The 18,146-nt window shown below is 43.3% G+C and overlaps 1 protein-coding gene across 6 annotated transcripts in view; it reads right to left on the bottom strand.

The window, feature by feature from the left end:
- ASIC2 (acid sensing ion channel subunit 2) overlaps positions 1 to 18,146 on the bottom strand; it is a 485,065-nt gene that overhangs the window by 80,460 nt on the left and 386,459 nt on the right. The window lies entirely within an intron of this gene.

The raw sequence follows: 18,146 nt of genomic DNA, 5'->3' as shown, positions 1-18,146 counted from the left end.
GCTGTGTTAGGTCTCTAGCTGACATTTTTGTAGGCTGTTTTTTCCTAATGAGAAGGAAATTGGATCCCTCCCAAAAGGAGACCTGAACAGAAGGCAGTGCCTGTAACCTATTTGCTAATTGGGGAACCCAGGCCTGGGTCACAGTGCCAGTCTACACGAGCCACACATAATCTAACAAGGCAACCTTCTGCAGGATTCTTGTTTTCTGCCTTCATGAAATGTCAAGAGACCAGAGCGGTGGACATTTGCTGAAGGGTTTCTTACATCATCCTCCACTCATCCTGTGCTTTGAGGCTCTTTGCAAACCTGACTGATGGCAAAGACCTTCAAGGGAAAGAGGTTTTAACATTTTAAAAAGCAGTTTTGTGAACGGATTCAATTATACATGGCCCGGTGTGTGGATGAAAGCAAAGCATGCCCAGTGTGTTGGTTACAGTTTTAATTCACAAATGCGAGATGGGGAGGGTGAAGTTCAAGGATTTCTGCGTTCTGATCAAAACAAGGAATGTATATATACAAAAAAAGAGATGTAGAGGTCATCCAGCCCACCACCACTGATTGACAGCAAGATTCTGCAGACTTAAAATCATGTCCCAAAGTGGATTTCCAAGGACTAGCTCACACATGCATCATAAGTTGAATATGAGCCAACAGTGCAATGCGGCTGCAAAAAAGACAGATGCTATTTTAGCCTGCATTAACAGAAGTATAGTTTCCTAATCGCATGAAGTATTGGTTCCCCTCTATTCAGCACTGGTTAGATCTCATCTCGAGTACTACATTAAGTTATGGGCACTGAACTTTAAGAAGGATGCAGACGATTATAACAGGTTCAGAGGAGGGCAACAAGGATGATCAGGGGATTGGAAACAAATTCATTTAAATTCTGGGGGAAATTATAGAGGGTTTGGCAGGATGGCACCAGCTTGCTTTTAAGCTGTAGCCAATCCCAGGTTCAGACAAAGAAAAAGTCAACACAGCTGGAAGAGCAACTGTTCCATTTTTCAAATATTCTTTCTTTATCTATCATAGTTCTTGTGTCTCCAGCAGAACTTCTGCCTCCAGCCCTCAAGTCCCCTTTTCCAAGGAACAGAGGGTTAACCACCCTTCCTTTTATAATGCAATCCCAAGCATCAAACCTGGGAGGAGAAATCAGGATTCCTTCCTCAAATTCCTGTATGCATCACTTGAACACCTTTCACAAAAAGCTTGGGCACCCCATGTTTTTCCTTCCAATCCTCAGTCCCAGCCAGTTCCCGGACAACAGTTTCAGCTACTCTCCCGCTTTGCAAACTTGTGTTCTCTGCTTCTCTCAACTCATGTTTTAGAATGCACAGTACATGGCACAGAATGCTGGAGTTGGAAGCAAGGCTTCCTTCTCAAATCCTGGCACAGCTACGAAGACTATCCTTGGAAAGCCATTTGCTTCTACTAAACCATCTATAGAATCCTACTCTTCTATCTTTTCGGTGCCAGGTTAAAACCTTTTTATTCTCCCAGGCATTTTAATTGCTTAATGTTAAGTTAATTTTATTTCAAGTTGTTAAATGCTTAAGCTGTCTGTTTTAGGGATTTTATCTGATTTCTTTTTTACTGTATTGTATTTTATTCCTTGCTGTGAACCGCCCAGAGAGCCATAGGCTAGGGGCGGTATAGAAATGGAATGAAATACATAAAATAAATAAACAGCTGTCTAGGGTTGCTCAAATTCAAGTCAAGGTTTGGGGCATCACCAGTGATGAGCAAATCTGTCAATTTCAGTTTCTTCCCCTCTCTAATTCTTCCACTGTCTAAATTTATTTCTCTACATATCCACAACAGTTCGCATTAAAAAAAAAAAGTCCTCATAAAATTTAGAAGCATTTAAGGGTGAATTTCTCCTATCGTATGTTATTTTGCCTAATCTACACATTTTTGCAAAGCAATTTCCCCTTATATAATGCATTTTGTAAGCTATTTTCCACTAACATATGCATTTTAATGCACACTTTACCCTAGCATATGCAAAATTCAGAGAAGTGTGAATTTCAAAAAAAGGGTGTGTTCTGGAAACTACAAATTAGATAGGTTCACCTATAAATGTGAAGTGAATCGAATTTCTCCCCCTTCCCTAGACATCACCAATCAGATGCACTCTGATCTACCTGAGAAGTTGGGGGGGGTGTCTCATTTTCGTGCAGTTCTTGTCATCCCATAGTATGAGGGTGAGTAGTAATAATTTTAAACTGTGCTTTAAAAAAAATAAAATTTCTAGGTCCTGATTTAGATATGTGTGTGTGTGTACTTTTTAAAAAAACAAAAATTACATCCAAGCTGCATAGCGCCTATGCTGAATGGCGAACGAGTTTACAAGGCTTTCCAAAGTTGCAGGAAGTGACTGCTTGGGGTGTGCCATTTCATAACAAAAATCTGCCAGTGACCAGCTAGCATGCTCCTGTGATGTGCCAGCTAATTAGCCCCATGCTACAAGCAGCTGTTGCAGTTTAGCATTCTCACTTGGCACTTTTGAAAATCCAGCTGCCAGCTCTATCCAAGCTCCCACACAGATGAATCTCACAGTACAGGTGATAATACCAGACTGGCATCCCTGGAGTTTGAACTTGGTTAGAGTTCAATGTTTTGGTGCCCGGATGTGAACGCTGAGAAGCGCTTTCTACAGCCGAGGCCCAGAATTTGACAAAGAGTAAACCACCCAAATCCAAAATGTAGTTTTACTTGTTCAAAGTTTACACCCAGAATGTTTCCCATCTCTCCAAATGTTTTGAAATCTGTAGTTAGCATATGAACTCCAATTATCTTTTGGTTCAAATCAGCTTCTTTAGTAACCAATTATCTCATCACTAGGTGCCCAACAACATATTTTTTTCTGTGAACCCTCTGAATACGATTTTAGCAAACACCTTCGGATTAATCCTTTAAAATGGAGATGAAGTCCATTCTTTTTTTAGTGAGCTATTTTCCATGCAAATAAAGTTCCAAGGACCCTGAGCTTGTTCTGTAATTAGCGTCATTAATTAAAAAATAAAGCCTTTAAAAGTTGCTCATTTCACATTTGGTGATGGGAAACTGAAGCCTGCTCATCATTCCCTCCTGTCTCCTGTACAGTTCTGGAGTGGAAAAATTAGAACTAAAAAGAGAACTCCAAGAGAGGAACAGCCCAGTCTCTTGGTGGGCTTGGGATCTTCTGTCAGCATAGACAGTATGGGGAAGAAGTGGGGAAAGGTTATCCCCACACAAACCAAGGATGACCTCTGGAATCACAGGCAATACCGCAGAGGGTTCTGTTGGAATATGTGGTTTAACTCCAATTTGTAGGTTGAGGCTGCATGGGGTTAAAAGGGTAGCTAGAGAGACCTCCTGATTGCTAGGCTAATACCTATCCTTTGATCTCCTGCTCTCTCTCTCTCCCTTCCTGCTAGACTGATATGCATAGGATGTTGACCACATCTCCTTCTTCCTTCCTTCTTTCTCTTGAGAGGGAGAGCAGACATATTCCTTTGTCTCTCCCTCTCCTCCAAACATGAGGGCAAACACTAGGCTTAGTGTTTGCATCTCCAACTTAGCTAGTTAGCTAGATGTAGAACTCTTTCCTACCAAGTATGTACTTACAGAATAAAGTAGTTATTTCTTATTTTAAAGCTTAAAGTCTCTGTCTGACTAATTCCAGGGAAAGTGTAATCTTTAGCAAAGATTCAAACACACAAAGGCTCGCTCAGAAGCTCCATTCCCAATTTCGCTACTCTGCAACAGATTCTGGGGCACTCTCTCAGCATATGCAGGGTGTTTAGCCATGGCAAGGGGTCACGGTGAATCTGCATGCTGTTTTCAGCATGAAACAGCCTTGAATGGTGCCGCCCTAGATAACTGCCTAGTTTGCCAGCATGATCTTGTCAGCCCTGTACAAATCTTGTGGTAGGACACCCTTTACCTATACAAAAAAAGATCCTTGACACTGGTCTACACAGCCTTTTATTTCCTTATTACTATACTAAAACAGTTCCAAGGGCCTGGAGCTGCTGTACAAAGAGGAGAAGGTGAAACAATCACTTAACGCCTAGAGTGCTTACAATCTACGCTAATTTGACAAGATGAAATAAGTAGGGAAGAGGGGCCCATAGCCAGGGAACACAGAACACAGTTAGCACTTGGTGGTGGTTAGAATAGGAGAAGTAGTGCAGGAGTTGCCAACCTTTTTGTGTCACTGGGCACATTTGGAATTTTGAGAAAGTGCAGTGGGCACCAGTAACAAAATGGCCGCTTTGCAGGCATGGGGGAAGCAAAATGGCTGCCATCTGCACATGACATAACACAATGACTGCCACATCTAAAAGAGCAGAAAAAAGACAGGATCACAGAAAGCTGTAGGTATGTGCCCCACCCCCATCAGCAGCCCCATCAATGTGAAAAAGTACCTATGTCAGCTATCACTGCACTTGCTCACAAGAGAGATGTTCATTGAGCCTCTCTTCTGATCAGAAAGGAACACAGGAAGCTGCCTTATACTGAGTCAGACCATTGGTCCATCTAGCTCAATACTGTCTACACTGACTGGCAGTGGCTCTCCAGGGTTTCAGACAGGGAAACGTCCGCAGCTCTACCCAGAGATGCCAGGGATTGAACCTGGGATCTTCAGCACGCAAAGCAGATTCTTTACCACTGAGCTACAGCCCTTCAGAAAGGGAGGGAGGGTGGCGTGTGCAATCCTGGCCTCGCATGAAATGTGAGCATTTCCAGGGGGACTTTTTCAATGTAGGAGAGGCTGAATCAGTACAAATAGGAACTGAGCAAGAAGAGTGAACAGTCTTTTGTGCATTGTGTGGATTTTTGAGGGAATATATACCAAGACCTTTCGCGGGTCTCATGGGTGGTACTGGCAGGCACACTGGCACCCATGGTGGTATGTTGGCAACCCCTCCTATATCCCACGATCACTACAAATCACTTTTCAGAATAACATAAGCACAAAAGACAGGCCCTTGCTCTAAGGAGCTTACAATCAAAATTTGCACAGTGAGGGAGACTAAACACAGATGGGAGGTAAAGGGAGAGGGCAAGAGTAATCGGCAGATATGAACAAATACACTGATATGTACCGTATATAATTTTGTTGGGGATGAAGGCTAAGGTGTTTGCAAAGGAGGCTGAAGGGAATAAATGGATTTAGAGGTCATACTTGACAAGGGAGAGAGGTGGTGGTCATGGGATATGTTGGCAGGTAAGAGCAAAATGATAGAGTAGGACAAGCCCACAGTGAGCTTTGAAGGAAAGGACAAAGAGGAGTATCTACTGGTTTCTTCCCATAAAATGGTCTTGACTCAGTAGCCTGAGAAACCTTCCCTCTACAGTTCTGTATTACAGTTGGGTACCACCCACACCCTCTTCCTTTCTAGAAGCTCAGGGCACTGTTTTTGGACAAAATGATATGTTTGGTGGAAAGCTGGGCCAAACAGCTGCAAACTACAAGGTCAAGAGGGTTCCGTTTGAAGCGGGGAAGCCGCAGCAGGTGAGAGTGGGGTGCTTAACACTTTTCTCCAAGAAGCCCACTGCTTTTCCCAGAGCTTGGAAAATTTACTTTTTTTGAACTACAACTCCCATCAGGCCCAGCCAGCATGGCCACTGGATTGGGCTGGTGGGAGTTGTAGTTCAAAAAAGTAACTTTTCCAAGCTCTGGCTTTCCCCCTGCAAACCTAGCTCTGTCCCTCCCTGCAGCTTCTTTCCCCCTGGCAAGGAGTTCCACCTGCAAGTTTGTTGAGATGCAAGGAAAAGAGGCTGGGGAAAAGCTTCTTCACTTCAAAGTGTTTTGCAGATTCACAGACCAAGACCTTTCCGGCATGTGTCATTCCATCTTTAGCTTCACAACAACTCTGTGAGGTAGCTTGGGCTGACAGATGGTGACCTGCTCAAGGTCCCTGTGAGCTGTATGAGAGTTTGAACTTGGCCTTCCCATGGGAAGTCGAACTCTCTCGCTGCTACTGCCACTGCACACACACACGCACACACACACTGGCATCTCCCATCTCACTTCCCTCCCCCTCTCTCAGAAGGGGGGAAGATGTTTCGCTTAAGAGTTTGTGTGATTGCCTTGATAAAATGGACCATGATAAATTGGCACTCTAGGCTGCAAGTGGTAAAATGAAATTCAGCAAAGACAAATGTAAAGTATTGCATGCTGGAACGACAGACAGATTGACTAACTGACTAAATAACTAAATAAATAAAACCTGAGGTGGCACAGGAAGGAATTGGCTGGGCTCCAGCATAAGTGGGAAGAATTCAAAGGCTTAGGATTGGTCGCACAATCAGAATTTTGCAAGGTAATAGTGCAAGGAAAATGCTATAGGGGCTTTGAGAGAATGGGGAAAGGGAATACTTATCCTAAAAACACTTGATCATATGAAGCTGCAGTCAGACCATTGGTCCATATGGCCCAGTACTGCCTACTCTGGCTGACAGTGACTCTCCAAGATCCCACACAGTAGCCTTTCCCAGCCAAGTTACTTGAAATCTTTTTAACTAGAGATGCCACGAATGGTGCCTTTGGGGCAAGGTGTCAGCAGTACGCTGATGATACCCAGCTCTGTTTCTCTGTAACATCTGAATCAGGAGAGGACGAGCAAACCCTAAACCAGTGCCTGGACTCGATGGTGGGCTGGCTGAGGGCCAATAAACTGACTCTCAGTCCTAGCAAGACAGAGACTGTGGGTTGGTGGTTCCCAAGTTCAAATAAATGGTCAGTTGCCTGCTTTGGATGGGGTTGTACTCCCTCTGCAAGAGCAGCTCCGTAGTCTGGGGGTGCTCCTGGATCCATCTTTGTCGCTAGGGGCCCAGGTGACCTCTGTGGCTAGAAGTGCTTTTCACCAGCTTTGGATGGTAAGACAGCTGCAGCCGTTTCTGTACTGGGATGGCCTGACCACTGGTATACATACACTGGTAACCTCCTGGTTAGATTATTGTAATGCACTCTACGTGGGGCTACCCTTGAGGTTGGTCCAGAAGCTGCAGCTGGTGCAAAATGCGGCAGTGAGACTGCTCACTGGACATGTCACTCCACTACTGAAAGAATTGCACTGGCTACCTATTAGTTACCGGGCCAAGTTCAAGGTTCTAGTTTTTGTGTACAAAGCCTTATACAGGTTGGGACCAGGACACCTGAAAGACCATCTTATCCCTTATATAACCCAGTCGATCACTGCACTCTGCAGATGAGGGCCTCCTGCAGATACCATCTTATCAGGAGATCTGTTCCATACAACATAGGAAATGGACCTCTAGTGTAGTGGTGCCTATCCTTTGGAATTCCCTCCCCTTAACTATTCGGCAGGCGCCATCTCTGTTATCTTTTCGGCACCTACTGAAGACCTTCCTCTTTCAACAAGCCTTTTAAGTAGAGACCTTATCCCAGTCTGCATCTGTGCTGGAATTGCTTTTTAATATATTTTTAAACCTTTTTAAATGTTTTGAAGCTTTTTAAAAATGTTTTTAAAGTTGTTTTGTTTTAGTATGTTTTTAATGGTTGTTTTGTTTTAATATATTTTAAAGTCTGTTTTTATGATGTTTTAAAGTGTTTTTAGTGCTTTTGATTGCTGTCCTGGGCTCCTACTGGGAGAAAGGGTGGGATATAAATCAAATAAATAAATAATAAAATAAATAACTTGGGACCTTCTGCATGCAAAGCATGTGCTCTGCCCACTAAAGTATGCCCAGCAGGCAAACGGTTGTATAAAGACATGGTCTCAAGGAAGGAAGGAGGGGAGAGAAAGACATGGGTTCCATGGCAATTTATAAAGCCAGCAGCCTAGGATGCCGCCAGCGAAATCACCCTCAATAAGATAGACCAGGAATGGTAGTCTGATTCTGGTTCCTTATAAGAAAACTAATTCTGATAGCAAAATAAGTAGGTTGGGAATTGTTCATCCTCTTTCAACATATAAAATCTCACAACCATCCACTAAAAAAATCTGAGGAGCAGCATGTTTAAAGTTTCTATGGTGCATGTGAAAACTATGGAACTTATCACCATAGGATGTCATCATAGATGCTAGCAGGAGTGTTTTTTTAAATGATTAGACAGATACATGGAATATGGATCCACTGGATAGCTACAAGCCTTGATAGCACCTAAAAGCATCATCTCTATTTCCACAGATCTTTGTCCCAGCAGGTGCTGCCAGGTAACAACAGAGAACAGATATTATCATCATGTACCATTCTCTTTTATGAATTTTCCTTTCCCATCTGGCTGGCCACTGTCAAACCTCAAGAGACTGCTTTCACTGACTCAATATTGCAATTCAAACCAGCCAAATCACAGCTGTGCCTGGGTATGCCTAAAGTACAGCTGGGGTGTTTTGTCTGCAGTAGGGATATTTTGACCACTGGTGGCCAACTGGTGGCCCCATGAGCTTGGATCCAGCCTGCAAAACAATTTTATCTGATCCTAGGCCACCCTACTAAATTTTAATTTCACCATGATAAAAAAATGTCCACAGTTTCAACAGAGAGAAAAGGGTTTTGTTTTTAGTTTAGAGATACCCCCCCACACACTTCAATGTCCTCTCTGTTGGGCTGGCCCAAGATAGTTTGCTGCCTGAGGCAAAGGACAAAATGGCACCCCCTCCCTATTCTACACACAGAAGCTGACTAGGCTGTTGACTGTCACTTCAACATGATGAAACAGCATCCTCCGCTGCACCTGAAGCAGTGGGGCAGTTTACAGAAGGGGGGACAGGACAGACTATGTAGCATGCATAGCTCTGTCCTCCAACAAGGAGAATACCTGGAGGTGGGTGGGTGGGTTAGAAGGAACAGCCAGGGGGCAGCCACCACTGCTCCCCAGCATCTGCCTCCTGAATAGGTTGCCTCACTTTGCCGAATGATACAGCCAGCTCTGTCTCCTGGCCCCTCCCTCCCTGAGCCTTGTATAGAATGTCTCAGCACATGTGCCATAAATATGAAATCCTAATTGTCCCAGGCTATGGTCTGAAGGCACATGAGGCCAGCACCCTGCTGAAGCTAAGCACGGTCAGGTCTCGTCAGAATCTGGATGGGAGACCCCTTGGGAACCATATGTAAGCTGCTTTGGGTTACTATCATGAGAAGAAGGGTGGGGTATAAATGTAATAAATGAATAGTTGTCAGGTGATGCAAACCTTATTATAGAGCTTAACCATCTCTGAAGTGGTCTGGCAAAATAGATTTCTGGGCCACCAGATCACTGAGTTCTCCCCTTCCTTTGTCCCCACAAGCCCAGCTAGGGGTGAAGAATAAGAATACAATCTTTTAATGTTTCAGTATTAGTGAGGCTATAAACTTTTAAAAGGCTGTTTGTTGCCTTTGATAGCTGAAATAATGTTTTTTTTAAATCTGGGTCTGAGCAAACCAGCCAGGATTTATTAAAAGGTATATTGTAAACATTAGCACAGCAATGCTACCTCAGCCAAAAGACTGAATATACACTATATCTTTCCTTCTGCAACATCTGCTTTGTTGTCACTGACCATTACTAAAGAGGAATAATGATGCTTCAGCTCAATCCAACGGATATACAAGTTCTATTTAAATCAATGGATCTTAAGCATGGGTAACAATGCCTTCAACAGCTCCTTTCAATTACACTTTGAAATGTGCAAAATGCAATAAATGTGCATTGCATTCCTTAGATATTAAAATCATGGGGCTAGATAGGATTCACTTAAGCCCAGTTCCCTACCCTGAGGAAGAATATCCCAGGAGGAGATTCTACAACTTCTCTAGCCCAATGAAGAGCTGTTTTTCAAAAAGTGAGAAAGCTGGTCTCCCTCTGCCTCTCTACCCTTCTTGTTTCCCAATCACCTCACCTCATGAAACAACCAAGACAAACCCTTGGTTAGATTCCCCCTCACTCAAGTCAGATCATCCTCACTCTTTCCTTACTGAAACTACACTTATTGTTCATTTCTCCTGCTCCTCAAAAGTAAAAAACGCTCATGAACATCTGTGACATCACAGGAACTCAGCCAATGGGAAGGACAGACTTGCTATAAATTCACATTTTGGAGCAATTTACCCCTCACGGTTCTTGACAATGTCAACAACTGGAGGCCATAGAGACAAAATACAGAGAGTTTAATGCTTGCTTTCATTCGCTTTAAAAATTCAGATGTCACCCCCTCCCTTCTCCTTGGGATGTCTTATTAATATTTAAGAGCTGGCACAAACAGTTCCTGCTGAACAGGCATTTTCCATACCTAAGCTTTGTGTAGGATTTTACAGCTCAAGTACATCTTGCCAAACAGGAAAGCTTGCCAATTGACTGTGGCACTAACAGAAATATCACTACCTGCCTGTATCGTTGCTTGCCCTGGCCACTGCTGCCCCCCCCCCAGTGATGCTGTCCAATCCTTATTGAACCAATTAACCACCAATGTGGCAATGAACTCTTGTGAGCTAATTATGAATGAAGAAGAAATACATCCTTTGCCTTTGGTTAGTCCTCAATATACTGCCAATCTATTTCACCAGCTGACCCAAACTTCTCATGTTGGAAGAAAATAATTCTCTCACTGTTAATATCCATAATTTTACAAACCTCTAACAACATCACCTTTAATCACATTGTAAAAAATATTAACTGAAGTCTCAACTTCTAAAACACACAGTCTGAGGCTCTTCACACTTGGCAGGGCAAGGTGGAACTGTGGACCTAGTTACTGCAAAACAGCAGCCTTTTTCAAAAATTCAGAGTGAAAGCATAAAGAGAGCAGTGGTGTTGTGTATGCAAGCCGCCCGCCCCCATGTCCTAACAAGAGACCTTCAGGAACCTGTGTTGTCATGTTCTTTATCATGCCAGAGCTTCTATGTGTGTTCATCCTACCATGCTTAGAAGCCCCACTCACACCTCCTCACGCTGGGATGGTGCATGCAGGATAGGGACCCTGGAAATGGGGCTGGTACACTCACATATTAGGTGAGATGTCTGTAAATGCTAACATTTATTAACTTTGGTTTTTATACTGAGGTTTTGTGTGTTTTTTTAAGAAAGAAATGAACCACAAAAAAGCAAAGCAATGCTACAACAACAAAAGGACAGTTTGTAAAGACAGTAGTGCTAAGTAGGCAGCACACCAATTCTCCAAGCATCATCAGCTTTGTGGCTTTATGGAATATTTGACAATATTTAGTCAATTGACAAAACAGACAGGCCAATTGACCTATAAGCATACCCTAGTTTGCATCCAGCCTTCTTGAGGATGCTGCAGTTCCACAGCATACAACAGATTATATTTGAGGATAATGATGTAAACAATGTTAATAGTGAAGCAATTTATACAGCGTCACAGTTTATATTCTTTGCCATTTTGGGAATTGGTGAACTCTGGTTTGAAGAGATTACAAGCAGGACATGTAATCAGAATGTTTAAAATGACCCTTCAGGATTCTACATGCCCTCCACACATACACACACGAAAATCAACTCATGAAAAATCTTCAGTTTTTCATTCTCTATTAGCCAAGTAGAGGCTGTGCAATCCAAAACGTGCCAGTGTCTAAAGGATTTTTGAAGAAGTGGAGTGATCTTGCATAGCTCCTGTTTATTTCAGAGTGGATAGTACAGAACTTTCCAGTAGATTGTGCCCATGTCAATTAGTAAGAATGGGGGTGGGTGCCATTTTAGATTTTCTACCACAGACACCAATATCTCTTTGGCCAGACCTGTATGACATAAAAGAAATTTCTTCTTTGGCCTCTAGGAACATAGGAGCTGCCCTTATATCAAGTCTGGCCACTGGTCCATCTTGCTCAGTATTGTCTAGACCACTGTTCTTCAACCTTGGGTCCCCAGATCTTGTTGGACTACAACTTCCATCATCTTTGGCCATTGGCTAAGCTGGCTGGGGTTGATGGGGGTTGTAGTCCAACAACATCTGAGGGCACAAAGTTGAAGAACAGTGGTCTAGACTAAGTAGCAGTGGCTCTCCAAGGTTTCATACAGGAGTCCTTCCCAACCCTATCTGGAGTTGCTAGCGTTTGAACCTGCGACCTTCTGCATGTTGCGGCTCTTCTGTAAATAGCACCAAACCACAGAGATAGAGACTAGATTCACACACCATCACGGTCCTTATTGACACTTTTGACCTAAAACTTAACTGGTTTTTGTACTTAATTTCCAATGAAAGTAGATAGGGATTTCACCATAGAGATACTAAAGGACAAAATGACACCACTCAGCAGAAAAACAGAATCATAGTGGTACCTTTCAGCTTTTTACAGATGTTGAGGTCATATGTCATTCTTTTTTGAATAAATCTCTGTGGAGCAATCAGTTAGGCTTTGACAGCAAAACCTCTCCATCAAGTTACTCAAACGGAAAATTGCATGAGGGATGCAAAATCCATGGCACCCAATATCCCATGTGTAGTTCTAGCAGTCCCCAGTCGCCGCAAGAAGTCAGGGAGAGAGAGAGAGAGACATAATAGTTCTTCAGGAAATAATTTCAAATTTCTCACTGTATACATTCATTCAAAATCAACCATAAGGAGACCAACTGTGAAAGCAAATTTTCTTGGTGGTCATTTTGAAAGAGCTTTCGTGTGCACAGCTACATGAGCGCGCACATGCGCACACACAAGCAGAATTCTTACAGTGCACTGCAATTAAATTGAGCGAAAAGGGACCAATTTGTAGGAAAAAGAAACACAGAGATACCACTATGAAATGAGCCTATGGCTGAAGTTTTTGCAATAGTCAGTAAAGCAGGTAGGGTTTTTTCTTTCTCTTCCGAAAGACTTTCTCCCTTTATTAGTGAATAAGAGAGCCAGGAACTGAATATCTCCCCAAGAGCCAGTAAAGCTGCTGGAAGGCCTGAGAGTGATTGCAAATTAAAGACTTTGCACGATGTATTACAAGCCTGTAGGTAACATATGAAATCTACTTGGCCTAATCCACTATCAAGCTGAGCACAGCATTGATTTGGAAATTTAACAAGCAATCAATAATTAAGGAGATTGGCTTTCCCATTTTCTTCCCTTTCCCCCCAGAGCATTTCCTACCTAAGGGTTTTTTTGAAGTCCTAGCAGGATTTGCAAGAGGCTTAGTTGGCACAGAAGTTTGGGAGTTTCCATCTCATCTAAGCTGATGCAAATCATGCTCTTAGTCTGAATAGGAAGGACTCAAGGCAGATCTCCATCACACTCTGAAATCTGATCTCTCAGCCAGCCTTGTTCTGCTCGGTTTTCTTAATATCAGTTATCCTTATCTTCATATACAAAAGCCAGTTCCCAACACTCTGTTCCACTCTACAGCAACCAAGACCCAGCAAGGTTTATGTAGACAGGGACCAGCTGAGTTCTCATGGTTCCCACTGAATCCTAAGAGTAAAAATCAATGGGCAACAGGAGGGGCAGGGAACTTGTGGCCCTCTGAATGTTGTTGATCTCCACTGTGCATCTGTTCCAGCCACCATGGACAATAGTCAGGGATGATGTGCACTGCAGTTCAGCAACACCTGGAGGGTTACAGGTTCCCCATCCATAAGCTACTGTAGCTGCTACAGTCAAATACAAGGTTGAGTAGGGGCACTGCCTGCATCTCACTCTGAGCTCTTGGGATCCCCAAGGGCTGGTCTAGGCCTTACCCCAGCTGTCCCTGCACGCATGCCTTTTACTTTTTCTTATCAGTTCTTCTAATAACAAACTCCGGTGGTGGGCGCAGACAGGAATAGAGCCAAATGAGAACCACTGAGAAAAAAGAGGAAGGTATCAGCATACTGGCGAAACCTCAGCATTAGTGTCATGGCCCCAGATCAGGAATCCTCAGATGCCGCAACCCTTAGGATTCACTTCCTTGGCCTTCTTGTGTGGATCTGCTGGCATTGGAGCTTGCATCTCGCTCCCCAAAACACTGAGGAGAACCCTCTGCTACCAGATGGGGCCTTGCCGACACAGATTTTGTGAGTGGGTATGTGGGGGTGTACAAAATGCCTCTGTTCATATCCACATCGAGATTGTGCATGGAACTCACGCATTCAAGCTACTTGGGACAACAAGGACAGGCAAACACAAGAAAGCATGCCTCTCTGTGCAAAGCAGGGGTGGGAAACCTTTTTCAGCCTGAGGGCCGCATTCTGAACAGCCTTCCAAGGGCTACATGTCAGTGGTGGGCAAAGCCAGAGACAAAAGTGGGTGGAACAGGAAAATTTAATTTTACTTTTGCAGAGTAGAGTAGTTTCTACACACACACACATACCCCTCAGTATCCTCCATACAGACAAAAAAGGGCATTATAAGAGTTCAAGGGCATGTTCCAACCAGGAAAAAATACATGGGTTTGAAGCAGGGCCAGTGAGGGGTGTGGCCTAGGAAGAGGGGGTGTGGCCTGGGGAGCATTCCAAGAGCCAGGGCAAGAGGCCTGGAGGGCTGCATGTGGACCCCGGGCCTGATTCCCCTCCCTGCTGTAAAGGGATGGACTTTGACTGGTAGACACTATGAAAAAGCCACATACTATGCAAGCCACATACAACTGCAGTTGTAATTGTTATTTGTTTTATATTTCTTATATTTCCCTTCTTTTAAAAAACTGTTTTACCTTTTACCAAGGACACTTTACTGTTTACCATTTATTGCAGGCTTGTTGTTTTAACTGGTTCCATATTCTGAATTTGTTTTTGAAAAACCAATACTAATTCTACTCAATATGTATCACCAATATCAAAAGTTGGAACTGTACTTCTCTTTCGATTTCTTGATCCCATATACATGGAGGTGGAATGGAGCCTCAAAAGCTTCAAGAGCAAATGAAAATCATGGGAGTTTATGCTAATTTCCCTGCTTTGCATAATTCATCCCAACTGAGAATGAAGATTTGCTGCTTCAGAAGAGAAGGATTCAACCCTGCAAAGAATCCTCAATGGACTTTTTTTTGTCAGTTATGCTCCCGATTATGCACAGCTCTCTAATCCCAAATCTTCCGTCAATTTATGCTAAAAATAAATCAGCTCTAAGTACTGACCCAACAGGTTACTATGAGTCAATTATGTTTTTGCTGATGACAGACTGAGTCTCTCTTCTCTGTGCTGGCTCCTTTGCCGGCAGTGCTAGCTTTGCTTGCTCAGCTCCCTTACAAGAAGCGGGGGAGAAAAGGGAGACTCCATTAGCCACCAAGTGATGTACCAAAGAAGCATTATGCTGATTAAATAATTGCAATAATAATAGTTCACGCATGTAAAGCAATGTTTAAGATGACAAAAGGTTGCTATGTTTCACCCTCATTGCTTTTCCAAGCTGCAACAAGCCATCAAGAAACCACTTCTTTCGTCAAGGCCTGCTAGGGCTTTATTTGACCCAGGAAACCTTTTTGTAATTTAAGGGCTCAGCCACAGGGATACATGTATATATGTATGTGGGGCGGGGGGATGAATTTGTAAAAAGGGCCAGTAAAAGCAAAATGGAAAGTGCTTGGGCCTACAAACTATAAATGGAGTGGCTCCCAGGAAGCAATAAAATGCTAAAATTATACACAGACCTCACTTGTTGTTTTTTGCCCTTGCATCTCTATGGAGCAATGACCTATTTACCAGGTAATGGTCAACACCCAAATGCTTATGTTAAAACTGGAAACAGGAAGCACCAAACTACACAGGGTCTGGGGCCCTCTGGCCTTGGACCTGCTACTTTTTTTTTTTCATTTACGCACTGCCATTCACCATCCAGGCGGCACCCAAAGCAGTATATAAACATGATATAAATAACAATACACATCCCTGTAGTAAGACATATAAAAATGCCAGGATTAAAGTCAGTATCTATGGTGTCCCAAGGCCTATGAGAAGTAGGAATGGGGGGGAAATTCGATTCGGTTTGCATTTAAAGGTGAGCTTAACAAATCCACGTTTTCTGAAACAATATACGAACTGAAACACAGCCATCCTTCGAAATTAGCACTTCTCCAAATCTCGTGATTCAGTTTTCCAGCCAAGTAATGTGTACAAAAAATGCATATCTTAGGATAAAGTATGCTGCATAAAAGTGCATATCTTAGTGAAAATTACATACAAAGATGCATTTTCAACGCCTGCTTAAAACGTTTTTGGTTAGGCAAGCCTATCCAGATACATAGATGCAGATATGTTTTAACTTTTTTGTCTGTTGCTATTTTAAATTGTTTTAAAATATTTTAATTCCTTGTTTTTAACTCTTATCAATAATTTTAATGTCTTTTGTAAACTTGCTGCACAAATGTGGAGAACTGATTTTAAGACTGGAAAAAGGAGAAACGGAGAGAACCAAAATGGACAGATCCTTCCATCCCTAAAGAAAAGGTTTCTCTTGATGTCCTTAATGGTTGTGTTGTTGTTTTTAAGAAAAAGTTTAAGTGGTTTATTTAATGATGTGACTTTAGTGAATCACAATTCTAATTAATGGAGGCAGTATCCCAAGCTGAACAAAGTGCCTAAGGCTGCCATAGAGAACCAGTGTCCCTCCAGATGTTGCTTCACCACCGCGATCCCTGCCTAAACCCAACAGGGGGCTAGGATGGACAGCTCAGTCTTAATCCAATTCAGGTCCCTTCTGCATGTGTTCACTTGGAAATCTGTTCTCTCCCATTTCCACATGAAAAACATAGAAATTCTTACCGTGAATTTTAATTCCTGGAGGGCATTCTTCAGTCTGCCTTCTAGAGCCAGAGGGAGGTACTGAGGAATGCCCTCCAGGATCCACTGGGGAAAACATATAAATTCTTACAGTGAATTTCTATTCCCAGGGGTTCCTGGAGGGCATTCCTCAGTCTGAGATGGTACCCTCTGGCTCTGGAAAGCAGACTGAGGAATGTCCTCCAGGAATCACTGGGGAATGTATGGATCCTCCTGCCCAAGAAAACTAAATGTATTTAGTTTTTTCTAAATGTACTCAGAAGATGATCTGAGGGGTGACTTCCCACATTTTTTCTTCTTGTTTTTAACATCTATACACCTCCTGGAGCAGCTATTCCTGCACTGAAAATGCAGTTGCAAGTGCCCCTGGGAGTGATGGAAAGTGATGATTAGACATCCTTCTTAGAGAGATAGTATGGGGGGAGGAGAAGAATCCCATTCAGTGGAGGTTGATCCATGTGAATGGGGCACTGTCCTACCATCCTCAGTCTGCTCTCAGCCAGCCTCCACCTGCCTGCCTTCTTTCTTACAGTCAGTTCAGGGGGTGACTTCCTCTTCACCCTCAGTGTTGCCCCTTGTAGAACTCAGAAGGGAGGAGGACAGGACAAAACGAGAAGAAGCTGGCTCTGCCTGCCATTGGCTCTGGCTTCAACTGTTGTTGGCATTCTGCTGTACCAGCCCCAGTGGGCACCTGCCACCACTAGTCCCATACTGCTGGGGGGAGGAACTTGCAGCTCTATTTTCAGCATGCGCAGCAGTAGCTGTGCTTAAAAAGAAAAGGGGGGGAAATGGGTAAAGTCAACCCTCAGAGAACCCCATGGACTTTGGCAAGAGTGCAATTCTGAAGATCACATTCTGATCTGCGCATTACTGTCCGGGAGGTGTGGGCCAGGTGAGTTTGCTTTGGAGTTGAAGCACCCTGGTTCAGCCCTTTGAGAGCGGAGCTCACGCATCTTGCGAAAAGCAAAGGAGCTCCAGGGTGAAGCTGATATCTTTAGAGTTTTGTGGTTGTTTGTGCCTTCCATCTACTTACCTGCTGCAGCTTGGGTTTCTTGGAGTACTAAGGCATACAATTTCTTCATCAGTATTTCTAGATATAATTTTGTGGATCCACACATCAGCATTTTGATAGGCAGCCACCTGCCTGTTGATCCTGAACTTCCCTCGCCTGCCTGCCGGATGCCTTTGGTGATGGGCTCGCAACTCAGGCAGAGAAATCATTTTCATGCTTTTTTCAGCAGCTCTTTGCTCAGAAGCAATTGTCTGTGAAAGGAAGAGGCTGTAAATTGTGCAGTATCAACACATCTCTGCTCAGTAAAGAAGAGAGGCTGCATGCACTGCATATATTTGCTACAAATGTAAACTGGATTGAAACTGGTTCAGCTGTCACAGCTTTGCCTCCAGGGAAACTTAACAATGGTTCAGCAAAATGGAATACAGAATAGAGGGCTCTGAATATCTGCAATGTCCCAATACTCCAGACACCTCAGAGAGTGATTCTGAAGCAAATGGAACATCT

This window comes from Rhineura floridana, chromosome 11 (genome assembly GCF_030035675.1).
Source record: "Rhineura floridana isolate rRhiFlo1 chromosome 11, rRhiFlo1.hap2, whole genome shotgun sequence".
In the NCBI taxonomy this organism is placed as follows: domain Eukaryota; kingdom Metazoa; phylum Chordata; class Lepidosauria; order Squamata; family Rhineuridae; genus Rhineura; species Rhineura floridana.
Note: the sequence above shows the minus strand (reverse complement) of the source record. Positions and strands in the feature narration are given on the sequence as shown.